The 14,260-nt window shown below is 50.7% G+C and overlaps 1 protein-coding gene across 2 annotated transcripts in view; it reads right to left on the bottom strand.

Moving 5' to 3' along the window:
• Positions 1-14,254, bottom strand: part of NRG4 (neuregulin 4) — a 53,504-nt gene extending 39,250 nt beyond the window's left edge. The window contains exons 1-3 of one of the 2 annotated variants that reach the window (XM_027768937.1): positions 12,951-14,254; positions 11,821-11,920; positions 10,003-10,086 (exon numbers count right to left, since the gene is read on the bottom strand). The gene's annotated coding sequence lies outside the window, so the exon portion shown is untranslated. The remainder of the gene's footprint in view (positions 1-10,002; positions 10,087-11,820; positions 11,921-12,950) is intronic. The other variant, XM_006142601.3, reaches the window with a different exon arrangement.
• Between the last annotated feature and the right edge of the window lie 6 nt (positions 14,255-14,260).

The raw sequence follows: 14,260 nt of genomic DNA, 5'->3' as shown, positions 1-14,260 counted from the left end.
GAAAAGAAAAAAAAAATTGGGACCAGCAGTTACCGTAATGGCTATGTCGCTGGACTCCCATGTAGTCAACCGCAGTTCGAGTCCTGGACCTGGTGACTTAAACTCACGCTGGGCGCGTGTGCACACGTGCCCAAGATCCCGAGAGGAGAATGGAGGAGAAGAGATTGCAGCATGGCCATCCCCTGAGGGGTGATTTCTCGCTTTCTCTCCGTCTCTCTGGCGAGCGCATGCATCCTATAGCAAAAACCTTTCCAAAAAAAGAAAAAACATTAACTTTATTATTTATTTTTAATTTGACTAGAGAGGGACAGAGTGTGAAAGAGAGAGAGATGGAAAGTGAGAAAGCAAATTACCAGGTTCGGGACTCGAGCCATGATCAGCCTCGTGGGAGTCCGGTGCCCTCAACCACCACGCCACCTGCCAGCCCCCTTACCAGCAAATATTAAAAAGAACAGTCAGGGCTGGCAGGTGACCTGATGTTAGATAAGGCAGCTGGACTCTCACATGGCTGACCAGAGTTCGAGTCCTGGGCCTGGCAGCTTGGTTTCTTACTTTCCCTCTTTCTCTTTGTCTCTCTCTAGTCAACTTTAAAAAAAAAATTAAAATAATGACAATGAATAAATTTTTTTAAAAAACAAAAATAACAGTCATTCAATGCTCCAAGCAGCCTGGGACTGGCCACACGGGTTCCTGCGACTGTGTGCCGCTGTTCTGAGGGCCCAGCGGGTAACGGCTACATCACGGTGCGGCCCCGCCTCTGTCACCGGTTTCCTCAGTGGTTCAACTTCACCAGCATCACTGTCTTCATCTACCCTACATCTTGTCAGGACTGCACCCTGAAGTTGCCCTGTACTTTGTGAGAACGGTCAACAAGGAGACAAAGACCAGCCGCCAATGCCCCCGAGCGAGGCAAGGATGCACAGGGAGGATTCATTTTGCAAGTGGCCCATGAGTGAGTATGTCCTGTCATTCTGGCCTCCCTTATTGATATTTTTTTTCTCCTAAGACAGAGATTTTTGCTATAGGGTGTGTGCACTCGCCAGGAAAACAGGAACAGAAAACGAGAAATCTCCCCCAAAAGATGATGGCCCTGCCGCAATCCCCTCTCCATTCTCCTCTTAGGATTCTGGGCACGCACACACACGCACCCGGCATGAGTGTCAAGCTGCCAGATCCGAGACTCAAACTGCGGTCAGCCATGTGGGAGTCCAGCGCCTCAACCACTATGCCACCTGCTGGCCCTCCCTTCGCAAACTTTTAACTGTGGGGACTCAGATAAATACGCGGGTGACCAGACGCCTGCACTCAAAGGTGACCAGGCAGGCCGAGCACATGTGGTGTGAGCTACGCCGGGAGAGGGAGGGACAGCCCCACAAGGCACCTCCCACAGTGAGAAAGCACAAGCGTGTGTGTGTCATGTGTGATTTAAAAGCCAGGGGGGACCAGCAGTTGGCATAATGGCTATGTTGCTGGACTCCCATGTAGTCGACTGTGGTTCGAATCCCAGACCTGGTGGCTTAAACTCACACCAGGCGCGTGTGCGTGCGTGCCCAGGATCCCGAGAGGAGAAGGAGGAGAAGGGATTGCGGCGTGGCATCTCCCCTGGGGGGTGATTTTTTGTTTTCTGTCTCTCTGTCTCTCTCTCTGGCGAGTGCACGCGCCCTATAGCAAAAACCTCACAAAAAAGAAAAAAAAAAAAAAGGCCAGAAAAGAGACCAAGCATAAAAAGTAGAGAGGAAAATCACCCAGCAAAACAGAAACACGTTATAGGATAGGTGGTTGTTTTCCCAGGAAAGCATTATCTAAGAAGACATTATTAAGAATAATTTAATCACACAGACTGGTGGTTAAGGGAGCTAGATCCCATGGAACCAACTGCTGTTCGAGTCCCAGCCCCTGCAGCCTGAAACACATCGGGCCCGATACACGCCTGCTCAAAACCCCGACAGGATGGAGAGATGGGAGAGAAGGGATGACAGCGTGACCAAGTCAGTCAGTCAGCTGGTCGGTCGGTCTCTCTCTCCTCTCTTACATACCTGACCTCTGGAAATTAAAATAATAAGAGTAATTTAAATTAAGAAAAATCTCAAGCTTTAAATTTTGCTTCAGGGGCCAGCAGATGGCCTAGTGGTTAAGGCATGGACTCCCAAGTGGCCAACCCCAGTTTGAGTCCTGGACCAGGTGACCTGAAACACACCAGGACTGCGGTGAGGCCATCCCTCGGGGTGAGATTTTTCTTTCTGTCTCTGTCTCTCTAGTAAGCTCGGTACCCTATAGCTAAAATCTCTCAAACCAAAACAAAAAGACTTTGTTTCAAACCTCTCTGCTAATCAACTTTGTTTCAACTCCCGGAGGTAATAAATTGTTTCTATCCTCTTCCAATAGAGTACTCAAATTTCTATACAAAGTTATTCTCCTTTTAGTCAGTGGGTTAAAAATATCATTACTGGAGGCCAGCAGGTGGTGTAGAGGTTGAGGGGCTGGACTCCCACACAGCAGATGAAGGTTCGAGTCCTGGACCTGCTGGCTGGCTTTCTCACTTCCCTCCCCCCCTCTGGTGAGTGCACATGCCCTATAACAAACATTTAAATAATAATTTAAAAATGTGAAGATACCCTTCCCACACATGTAAGGCCCTCCCACCACCTCCACTAGTGCTGCGATATCAGGAATTTTCGTCTGGTTGACTCGGGACATCACGGTACGGCAGAAGCCAGCAGGAACGTCCCAGGAGAGACGGTGTCAGTGCCCCGAAGACCACGTCCCCTACAGTTAGAGGTGGTAACAGCACAGCCTCCAGGGCCGAACCCTTTCCCATTACTCTTAAAGCTATCAAATTTAGAATTTCATGTAAACAAACAAACAAAATGCTCCACTGAAATACCTTCCCTGAACAGTGACCTGGATCACATCTTGCCACTGTGTAAGTTACAGACAGACAGACACAAACCCACACCGACAGAACGACAGACCGGTGCTTGCTCCCTCTGGGCCCGCCCTCCCCTGCGGTCAGTAATCGCCTTCTGGTGGAAGAGCTGGTGCACAAGCCGGGGTGAGCGGGAGGGTGCTGTGAGAGGCCGAGGGAGGCCAAGGGAGGCCGAGGGAGGCCGAGGGAGGAGGGCCAAAACACAGCGAGGCTATTAAAAGAGACGGCACACGGGCTATTTCCAGTAACTTTTTTTTTTTTTGAGAGAGAGATTTTTTTCTGTAGAGCACATGTGCTCGTTGGAGAGACAGAGAGACAGAAAATGAGAAATCACCCCCCAGGGGTTGTGGCCACGCCGCAATCCCTTCCCCTCCATTCTCCTGTCGGGATCTTAGGCACACACGCACACGCGCCTGGCACTTTTAAGCTGCTGGGTCCAGGACTCGAACCTCAGTCGACTATGAGGGAGCCCAGCAACATAACCACTACGCCATCTGCTGGTCCCTCCATTAACTAATTTTTTTTTTTTGGAGAGGTTTTCGCTATAGGACGCGTGCGCTCTCCAGACAGACAGAGAGAGACATAGAGACAGAAAGCGAGAAATCACCCCCCAGGGGGGATGGTCACGCCGCAATCCCTTCTCCTCCATTCTCCTCTCAGGATCTTGGGCACGCATGCACACGCGCCCGGGGTGAGTTTTAAGCCACCGGGTCCGGGATACGAACCGCGGTCAACTACGTGGGAGTCCAGCGACATAGCTATTACGCTAACTGCTGGTCCCCTCCATTAACTAATTTTTTGAAAGGCAAAATTAGAAAAGCAGAATCTTCAACTTCATAGGGCTGGGTCAGCATTTCGAATACACATTATTTTCTGGAATGTGGGCCGGCACTGTAGCACAGCGGCTGGGCACCGTGCAGAGGAGGCTGGGTTCCACATGGCTGACGGTTCGATTCTCAGCCCCAGCGGCAACATGCCAGGTGCATGTAGGGAACGGAATGGCATAACCTGGCCCATGGGGGTGGCTCCCTCGCCCATGTGCCCCCTGGCATTAAAATAAAAAAATTCTGAAATGAATAAAAACATTCAAAATGACAACTAAAGAAGTACTTGTTCTGATAAAAAGCTTTTAAAGTAAAATATCACTTTAGAATAAACATTTACTAGCAGCCAACGATGCAGAACCAAAAGATTATTCTATACAAAAGCCGTGACTTCACACTGAATCCGTTCTCCATGTGCCCCCTGGCATTAAAATAAAAAAATTCTGAAATGAATAAAAACATTCAAAATGACAACTAAAGAAGTACTTGTTCTGATAAAAAGCTTTTAAAGTAAAATATCACTTTAGAATAAACATTTACTAGCAGCCAACGATGCAGAACCAAAAGATTATTCTATACAAAAGCCGTGACTTCACACTGAATCCGTTCTGTTGGGCTCAGCCATTCCTCTCTGAAGACGTACTTGGTTGTGAAAATGTGTAGCAGCTCTTACTGTACCATTCTCCGCGGGAAACCCATTTTCAGAGGTATTCTCTAATTATATTAGAAGTGCAAGGGTAGTGGAAAATGGAATTCAACGACAAGCTTATTTCGTGCAAACGTTTTTTGAAATCTGTGCATAGTCTTTTCAAAATATGCGCCCTCAGGGACCAGCGGGTGGCGTGGTAGTTAAGGCGCTGGACACTCCCACATGGTTGACCGCGGTTCGAGTCCTGGACCTGGCGGCTTGCTTTCTCACTTTCCCTCTGTCTCTGTCTCTCTCTGGTCAAATTAAAATGAATGAATAAATAAAATTAAAAATAAATAATTATTTTTTAAAATATGCGCCCCCCCCCCACAAACCCTCTGAAGGCACCTCATATACACCTCATTTTTTTTTTCTGAAGAGCACAAATTTGAGCTCACCCCTTTCTGCACGATCCTACTGAAAAGCCCCAAGTTACCAACAAAGGGTAATGCCCCTCGTTTCCCTGATTCTCCCAACGCTGCGGCCTCGGTCGCACAGCCAGCCTTCCACGGAACGGCAGCCGTGGCTACACGGACGCTTCGTTACACAGCAAGGACTGCAGCTTTCCTTTCCCGACCTCCGCCCCAGTCTGCGATGGCTGTGAGGGACGTCCGGCCTTCCCAGTCCTTCTCCTGAAGGTGGCGGCCCTCACACTCTCGGCTCCTAGCTGTGGACTCGCAGTGCCAAGAGAGCTGCAAGAGCTCCAGACCTCGCGTGTGCGTTTAAGGCACAAAGAAAGGGGGAAGAGCAGAGCTCCGGCCACCTGTGCCCTCGGCAGCGGGAGAGCGAAAGCCCTCCGGAAACTCAGGCTCCCGTCACAGTCACCAACAGAGAAGAAAGAGAGGTCGCGACCGGCCTCGCGTGATCGTGGGGTCTGAAGTGGGGGGCACCGCGGTCCTGACAGATGGAGTGGGCGACGGGGAAGCGGGCTGGGGAGCCAGTGGGACACCTGCCGCACACGGACACGGGGTCCAAGAAACCCACGTGTATCTGGTGGAACTTCAGACGTTGTACGAGATGTGGGCGAAGAGGAAGAAGGGAGAGAGGGAGGGGAAAGAAGGAAGGAAGAAAAGGAAAGAGGAGAAGGAAGGAAGACCCCCAGGGATGTTAGAGACACACTTTGGCTAGAGAGATCCCGCTCAAGCAAGCCACCCTCCCAGGGAGTCCGCCCTGATATCAGGCCCCTCAGCGACACATGCCTGTCCTCAGCTCCGAACCCACAGGCTCTCCAGAACCCCCGTGTTTGTGAACAGCTGTTTCCTGGCAGCAGGGCCGCGGTGGGGGGCCCGGGGTGGGCTCTATTTTAAGTGCAAGACCAACGGGGTATGCCAGGGGCAGCTACAGCTGATGAAATCCGGGAAGAACTGAAAGAAATATTACGAGGGGAGGAAAAAAGGAACAACCAAAAAATACTCCAGACGCCCCGTGTCCACCGAGGCAGCTTTGAATTGGAATCTCTTTGCCCATCCAGGTCCACTGACCCGGAGAAACGCCCGCCACCCGGTCCGGCAGGTCACGGAGCCACCGTGTCGCACGTGAATGCACTCGCGCTCTCGCTACGCCCGGGAGAGCACCGTTCTCCGGAATCCTGGCCACCAGAAGTGTCCCGCACCGGGCGTGGTTCAGGCTTGGGAATATCCGTGTGTAGGTAACAAGGTACCTGCGGATGGGACCCAAGTCTAAACATGAAATTAATTTGTCTCACACGCATCTCACACTCAGCACAGCCTTCGCCTGGGACCCGGCACGTGAGGTCAGGTGTGGGCCTCCCCCTGGGGGCATCGAGCTGGTGCTGAGGAGGCCTCAGCTTCCGCGGCATTCAGGTTCTCACCGTCGGGGCGCTCAGTCTGTACTGGGGTTCTGAGGCTGTTAGACTGAGCGAACCCTCGGGGGCACGGCTGGCCAAATCAGGTTTCTGAGACCACAGGCCTGAGGGCCAGATCCTGGGAAACCCCCAGGTTCCACACCCGAGGGGTCTTCTGGGTGTCAGCCCCTGGCCGGCCCCAGGCAGCTGCCCTTCGCCGCCCTGAGAGTGCTGGCATAAACCATGAACCTTGGGTGCGTGTGCTCCCTGGAGGGACAGAAAGTGAGAAATCCTCTGGGGGAGGGGTGTGGCCATTCCCACTCCTCCACTCTCCTCTTAAGATTTTGGGCGTGCACGCACAGTGTCAAGCCTCCGGGTGCAGGACTCAAACCACGGTCGGCCATGTGGAAGTCCAGCGCCTTAACCACTATGGCCCCAGTGCAAATCTTTCTTTAAAACCTTATGGAGGGGCCAGCAGGTGGCATGGTGTTTAAGGCTCCTACATGGTCGACCGCGGTTCAAATCCCAGACGTGGCTACCTGGTTTCTCTTTCTCACCCTGTCTCTCTCTGGTGAGTGCACATAGCCTATAGCAAGTTTAAACAACTAATAATTGGGGCCGGCAGGTGGCTTGGTGGTTAAGGTGCTGGATTTTACATGGTCGACTGCGGGTCAAGTCCTAGACCTGGGGCTTGCCTTTTCTCTCTCTGGTCAAATTGAAGAATAATATATAAAACTAAATAAATATTTCTTTAAAAAATTAAGTAATAACGATGCTAAATAAAATTAAAGAATTCTTTTAAAACACGTCTAGGACTGAACAAGGGTTAGCTATCATCATTATTAACCAGGAGACCTACATCGTGTAACTGCACTTCACACAAATGTCAAAGGACTCGAGAAACGAAATGACACAAAGTCCCCGTATTAAAAACTCACCAGCAACCCCCGTTTCAGAGCTGCGAGCTACTGCCCCAGCGCGATGGCAAACCGCCCGTTACCTGCTGCCCCAACAAAATGCTATCGCTCCCTTGTTGTAAAGGGGACAAAATGATCACTCCCCCGCAACACTGCCCCGCAGACCCTACTCTTCCTACGTCCTGCGAAGCCTAGAAAGCCGGTCTACAATCAAACCCAAAGACAGTATGTCCCTGCACGCGGTCCCGGGAACGCGTCACCTCCAGGGCGGTCGGCGGCTGTGCTGTCACTGTCCCTCACTGCACGCACACTTCGGAAACTAAACTGCACCCCCAGTGACTATGACAAGGGCTACACCAGAAACCTCACCATACAAAACAAAAAAATAGGCCGGCTGGCTCCGTGGCCTAGAGATTAAGGGAGCTATATTGCACACAACCAACCGCCCGGTTCGCATCCCGGACCCGGTGACCTGAGAAACACTAGCGTGTGAGCACGTGTGCCCAAAGCCCGGAGAGGCGAGGAGGGAGGGACAGCGGCATGGCCGCTCCCGACAGGCCAGTGCACACGCCCTCTAGCAAAAATAAATGTAGTGATTTAGAAGGGGGCCAGCCAGCCTCAGGGACCCTGCAAGCTCTCCTCAGCAGCGACCGCCCCATCTCCTCAGTGGGCACACCTGCTCATCCAGCTGGAAGGACCCAATTTTCCACGTGTAGAGGTGTGAGGTCCCCACCTAGCCCGCCTTCCAGAGAGCCTGCTGGGCTGCAACGCTCAGGGCCTGCCCTCCCAGCCCCTCTCCAATTCTGCAGAAGTGATCCGTTCAGTCTGCGATTCCATTTCTGTGGGTGTCAACGTGTTCGGACTTAGGGAATAGTACATGAACCAGAAAAATGAAGCATGTCACTCATGGGAACAAGGCCGCCGGGATAAACAGAAATACTAGGGCGCGTGCACTCGCCAGAGAGACAGAAAGCGAGAAATCGCCCCCCAGGGGGATGGCCACGCCGCAATCCCTTCTCCTCCATTTTACTCTTGGGATCTTGGGCACACACACACATGTGCCCAGCATGAGTTTAAGCCACCAGATCCGGGACTCGAACCGTGGTCTACTACATGGGAGTCCAGCGACATTGTGCCAACTGCTGGTCCCATAGTTGTCCAGTTTCCACGTCCTGTCATACTCTAGTGGACACGCCACAGTAGCTCCTGCCTTAAACACAACTGACCATTCTCTTTTCGAAACAAGCCACGGCGGCATCATAAGGTTAGAAGGCGTGGCGAAGGGTATATTAGCTGTTCGTGGCAGGTGCACGCTACTTAGAAGACCTTCTAGAAGACTCTACAATTTACTAAGGTGAATCATTCCAATCTTAGACATTCTTCATTTCAAAATCTTTGATTTTTTTCTTTCTTTTCCTTTCCTTTTCTAAGCTTTTTGCCATAGGGCACATGAGCTCTCTGGAGAGAGACAAGGAGAAGGAAAATGAGAAATTACCCTCTCGGGGGGATGACCACGCCACAATTCATTCTCCTCCATTCTCTTCCTGGGATGTGGGGCACGAACACACATATGTCCAATGTGATTTCCAAGCCGCCAGATCTGGGACTCGAACCACGGACGGCCAGGTAGGAGTCGAGCTGTAACCACTACATCACCTGCTGGTCCCCAAATCTTTGATTTCTCTAATCTACATTTCTCCTGCTACTTTCCCCTAAAGAGATTATATTAGGTCACGGGGAAAGTCATGATGTGTTTTTCTGTTTTTCTGTGCAAACAAACGCATCATTACTTTCCTGGTGGCCAACAATATAGGCGCCACCCTTGGTGTGACGGCTCCTCACCTACATGGGACTGACCCCTGGACCTTCCCTCCTCCCAGCTCGCCAGCCTCCTCTTTCCTCCGGATTCCTGCGCTCCAAAACTTTCATTCTATTTATATCATATTTAAATCAAAGACCAGACTTAGAGTCGACCAGCTTATAGGACTTGGCTGTTTCTGATTTTTAAAAAAGAAATAGTTAGCATATATTGGGTCATTGGAAAAGCCACGATGTATGTTTTCATGTGTTTCTATGCAGAAGTGTGTCATGAGGTTTTTTTTTTTTTGGCTATAGGGCATGTGTGCTCACCAGAGAGAGAGAGAGAGAGAGAGATGGAGAGAGAGCGAGAACTCACTCCCCGGGGAATGGCCATGCCGCAATCCCTTCTTCTCTGTTCTCCTCTTGGGATCTTGGGTACGCACACACATGTGCCCAGCATGGGTTCAAGCTGCCGGGTCCGGGACTCAAACCACAGCTGGCTACATGAGAGGCCAGTGACATAGCCATTACGCCAACTACTGGTCCCTGTCGTGAGTTTTTTGACGACCTAGTATCTGAACACAGTTTTTTTTTTTGGAGAGGTTTTTGCTATAGGGCGCGTGTGCTCGCCAGACAGACAGAGAGAGACATAGAGATAGAAAGCGAGAAATCACCCCCCATGGGGGATGGCCACGCCGCAATCCCTTCTCCTCCATTCTCCTCTCGGGATCTTGGGCACACATGCACACGCGCCCGGCGTGAGTTTTAAGCCACCGGGTCCGGGACGCGAACCGCGGTCGACTACGTGGGAGTCCAGTGACATAGCCATTACACTAACTGCTGGTTCCCTGAACACAGTTCTATACGTGCAGACTTTGTGAACGTTAAAAACGAGACCTATAAAATGAAAGCTTATGGAATCTTCCACATTGCGGACTATCCTTATCTCTTAGTTAAATCACACCAACAATCTACAACTGTAGTCAATAAATTATGGCTACCCACACAGCCCCCAAACAGTAAGAATGAATATAATTGCCTACCCGATCTGCCCTTGGTCAGACGTTTTCTTCTGGAGTTGCAGCGCGTGGAGGGAACTGGTGCTCTTATGGGTCACTGATTTTCTTCTGTTTAATAGGCATTGTGGCCACCACAGAGAAAAAATAACAACGACAAGTTATTACATTGGGCCATCAGAAAAGTCATAACTTCTATGTTGCTATGCAGGAGTTTCCCAATGACCCAATAGAATAATCTAAATAATATGTGAAGAGAAAGCAAGAAATGTCCCCAAATCTCATACGAAGTTTTTATGTGGTAGGGCCAGGAAGGACTTCCCAAGTGCATGGCCTCACTTTGCTGACATGGTTAATCTTTTAAGAATTGTTTTATTTAATTTTATTTATTCATTCGTTTTATTTTAATTTGACCAGAGAGAGACAGACAGAGAGAGAGAGAGTGAGAAAGCAAGTTGCCAGGTCCAGGTCTTGAACCATGCTCAGCCATGTGGGAGTGTCCAGCACTTTAATCACGATGCCACTTGCTGGTTCCTGACTCGGTTAATTTCTCCTCCTTCCCAGCCTTTGTTTTTTAAGTGCTAGGAAAGCTATCCTTTGTTACTATTTCCAAATACAAGGCTACAGATAGGAAAACAGAGGGAAATAGAAGTTTATTAAAAGATTATGGGGGGGGCCAGCAGGTGGCATGGTGGTTAAGGCGCTGGACTCCCACATGGCCAATGGCAGTTCTAGTCCTGGGCACAGTAGCTTGCCTTCTCACTTTCACGTGTGCTTGCTCTTTGTCTCACTCTGTCCCTCTCTGGTCAAATTAAAATAAAATAAATAAATAAATAAAATTACATTAAATAAATCTAAAAAAAAAACAAAACAAAGCAGGAACCGTGTTCGGCAACCACAAAACACTGAAAATTTATCAACCTTCAAATGTAATCATGCTGGTTATTTTTCTGGTTCACTTTTAATCTGATAGATACGTAAAATGTCAGTTTCTTCTTTACATAAAAATAATCATAGACTCATAAACGTTAGCAATAGAAAAAAAAAAAAACAGAGGGAGGGAGTTCAATCCCTGCTAAATCAGACGTGCGTCCTGAATGGCTTGCTTCAAAGTTACAGAAAGAATTAGAGGCGGGAACTGGGCTGCAGCATGCGTCTGTCACTACGAAGTGACCCCTCAGACTACCCGCGGCTGGCTGCGTGCACGCGTGAGGCAGCTGAATTAGACCACGCAGGTTTGAATCCTGGCCTGTCCACTGACTAGCTGCGTCATCGCTTGACTGAGTTGCTAAATCTCTCCAGGCCTCAGTGTCCTCATCTGTAAAATGAGACTGGCAAGAACTTTACCCTCCCGATAGGATTTCCATGAAAAATTAACAAGGAGCAGGGCCAGCCCTGTCGCACAGCAACACACGCACTGGGAGCCAGGTCCCACACGCCGCCTGCAGTTCGAATCCTGCCCGGCAGCCTGGAAGGCACAGGTGCAAGAGCGTGTGCCCGAAACCCTAACGGGATGGAGAAGCGGAGGGAAGAGGACTGGGGCGGGACCACGGCCACTGAGGGTGTTCTCTCTGCCAAGGGCCCGTCCCTCTCGTAACCAAAAGAGGAAAGGGGAAAGAAACCAAGAGAAAGTGCTGTTTAAGTGCAGAGACGGGGCGGTAGGCCAATGAGCCCGAGTCTGAGCCCACTCAGCTTCTGCCCATTCCCTGCATTACGAGTACCCGATGGCTTAGGTTTGCGGAGGCCACATGGTTAAGTGGGAGCTCTCCAAATGAACCGTCACACAGACTACGAGGTTTATTCAAAGAGCAGTACTTAAAATGGGTCAGTGTGAAGTTTACCCACATACTACGGAAACTGCAGACACGGTTTAGAGCCCAGGTCTGTCCACGAGCGATCCTTCAGTGAGGAGTATTTCATCACCAACCTTTACAGTTGCTGGTCCCTAGAAGTTCCCAGAAATAAAAAGCGGAGACTCTGGGGGTCAAGGTGCCATGGTGGTTAAACGCACTGGACTCCCACATGACCAACTGTGGTTCGAGTCCTGGACCCGGCAGGTAGGAGCTCACATCAGGCATGTCTGTGTCCGTGCCCAAGACCCCAAGACGACAATGGAGGAGAAAAGAGGCGTGGCCATCCCCTCTGGGGGTGATTTCTCACCTTTTTTCTCTTTGTTTCTGTCTGGTGAGCACATGTGCCCTAATGGCAAAAACCTAAAGTATTAGTAAATGACAGAGACTTTGCGAGGGTTTATTACAGTTCATAAACTGTTTCTCTTTTATTTGGATGCATGTGCTCACCAGAGAGACAGAGGAAAATAGGGAGGGAGGAAGTGAGAAAGCAGCCCCTGGTGGTGGGGGGGGGTGGGGGGCACGCTGCGATTTCAGTTTTAAGCTTTTCGCTAGCTTAGAGTAGCCTTGTCCCCGTACATTCCAGAGTAGGTTGTATAAGTGGACATTCAGAGGCGCTTTCCAAACACCACCACGTACAAGAACACGGGCAACGAAAGGGCCTCCCGTTACTGAAATGCTCAGAAAGCACGCGGCAGCGGCAGACCCATGGGCCCCGTTTCCACAAGCAGCTACCTCAGGAGGACGGGGACTGACTCTGACGCCGATGCTTCTCCGGCACTCCAGGGTCCACAGTCTCCACGCTCACACACGCACGCGTGGGTGGGTGTGACCCCGGGACTCTTGACACGCTTGTTAATTACGTTTTCATTCGCTGCAGGGTGCATGGGCTCCCTAGAGAGACGAAGTGAGAACCCACCCCCCAAGATGGATGGCCACGCCGCAGTCCCTTCTGCGCTCTCCTCTTGGGATTTGGGGCGCACACAAGCGCCCAGTGTGCTTTTCAAGCCACCAGGTCCCGACTCGAAGCACACAGTCGGTCGCGAGGGATCCAGCCACCTTAACTCCCACGCCACCGGCCGGCCCCAAAGCCAGTATTTCTCCTTAAAATCAAATCTGACTTACCTGAAAAGGCATCGTGGTGTGGGATCCCGTGCCACCGACAGCCCCCTCAGAAACAGGTCTAGCTGGGGAGAGAGACACGCGGGCCTGAAACCCGCGGCTAGCTCCCTCCGCCCCTGCTTTTTGCCTCCTTCCGGCTGCCCGGAAGCTCCCGCAGCCCAGAACGCCCTCGCAGTCCCAGGTGCTCTGAAGCAGCACCCAGATGACAGACACGTGGTGTCCCAGCTCCCAGACTCTTCTACCGACAAGCAACACCTGCGGCAGCTAAAAAGAAAACCACAGGTTGACCCACCGGGGACCAGGTTTTAATAGGTGTGAGGTGCAGCTCTGGGCGCTCCCCGCTCCCCCCAAGGTTTTTTCCCATTGGGCGCAGGCACTCTGCAAAGACGGAAAGAGAAGGTGGAAGGGAAAGGAAAAATGACCCCCAGGCCCGGTGAGATGGCCGCACTACACTCCATTCTCCTCCTGGGGCATTGGGAATACACCCCCATGGTCCAGGGCGTGAACTGCAGTGGGTCGTGTGGGAGTCCAGCACCCTGACCACTACAGCACCTGCTGCAGCCCGTGGAGTCTAATCCTAAACAAATGTTCCCACGTGATCCTTCTAGACTGGGCAAGGCTCCTACGTGGGTCAGCCCCGGTGGCTAGTCTCCCCGGGCGTTAGACCTTAGGGTATTTGAAAACACGAACAGGCCAAGTCTGGAGAAAGTAGAATTGGTAGCCTGTCTGCATCTCTCATTTAGGTTTTCCACACCGCACCCTCAAGAATTTATCAAAGGGGTGGAAGATTTGAGCAAGGCACATGCCATGAAGTAGGACACCACCAGGGGGCAGCGGAGAGTTAACAAATTACACCTGTTTTGAGTTTTGGGGCTTCAAGCTTAGGACATAAAATGGTTGCACCTACAATTTCGGATTACCCAAAAAAGGAAGGAAAAAAAGCGGCACACTTAAAACGTATAATTTTAAGAATGTTAGCATGCAAATTTCACATAGCTCTCTCTCTCTCTGGGTCTTTTATAGACAACTATGGAAAGAAAAAAAAAAGTGCTCTTGAAGCATGCACCTCAATTCAATAAGCTGCATCAGAACACGAGAGTCCAAGTAAACTGAAGTGGTCTTCCATAGCCCTCCCTGACAATTTTAAAATACCTGAGCTATTCGCCATCTTTTGATTACATTGTAACTGCATGCTCTTCAAGGCTTTCGTGGAGTCTTCAGCAGCCTGCTCCAGGGAAAGGAGATGGTAGCGTGGGCAAGCTATGCCTAGGCTTTTTCTAAACCAAGTAGAGCTGAAATGCTGCCACCGCTCT

Source organism: Tupaia chinensis, unplaced genomic scaffold, assembly GCF_000334495.1.
Source record: "Tupaia chinensis unplaced genomic scaffold, TupChi_1.0 Scaffold000078_1, whole genome shotgun sequence".
Classification (NCBI taxonomy): domain Eukaryota; kingdom Metazoa; phylum Chordata; class Mammalia; order Scandentia; family Tupaiidae; genus Tupaia; species Tupaia belangeri.
The sequence above is the reverse complement of the archived record's forward strand: the minus strand, read 5'-3'. Positions and strand labels throughout refer to the sequence as shown.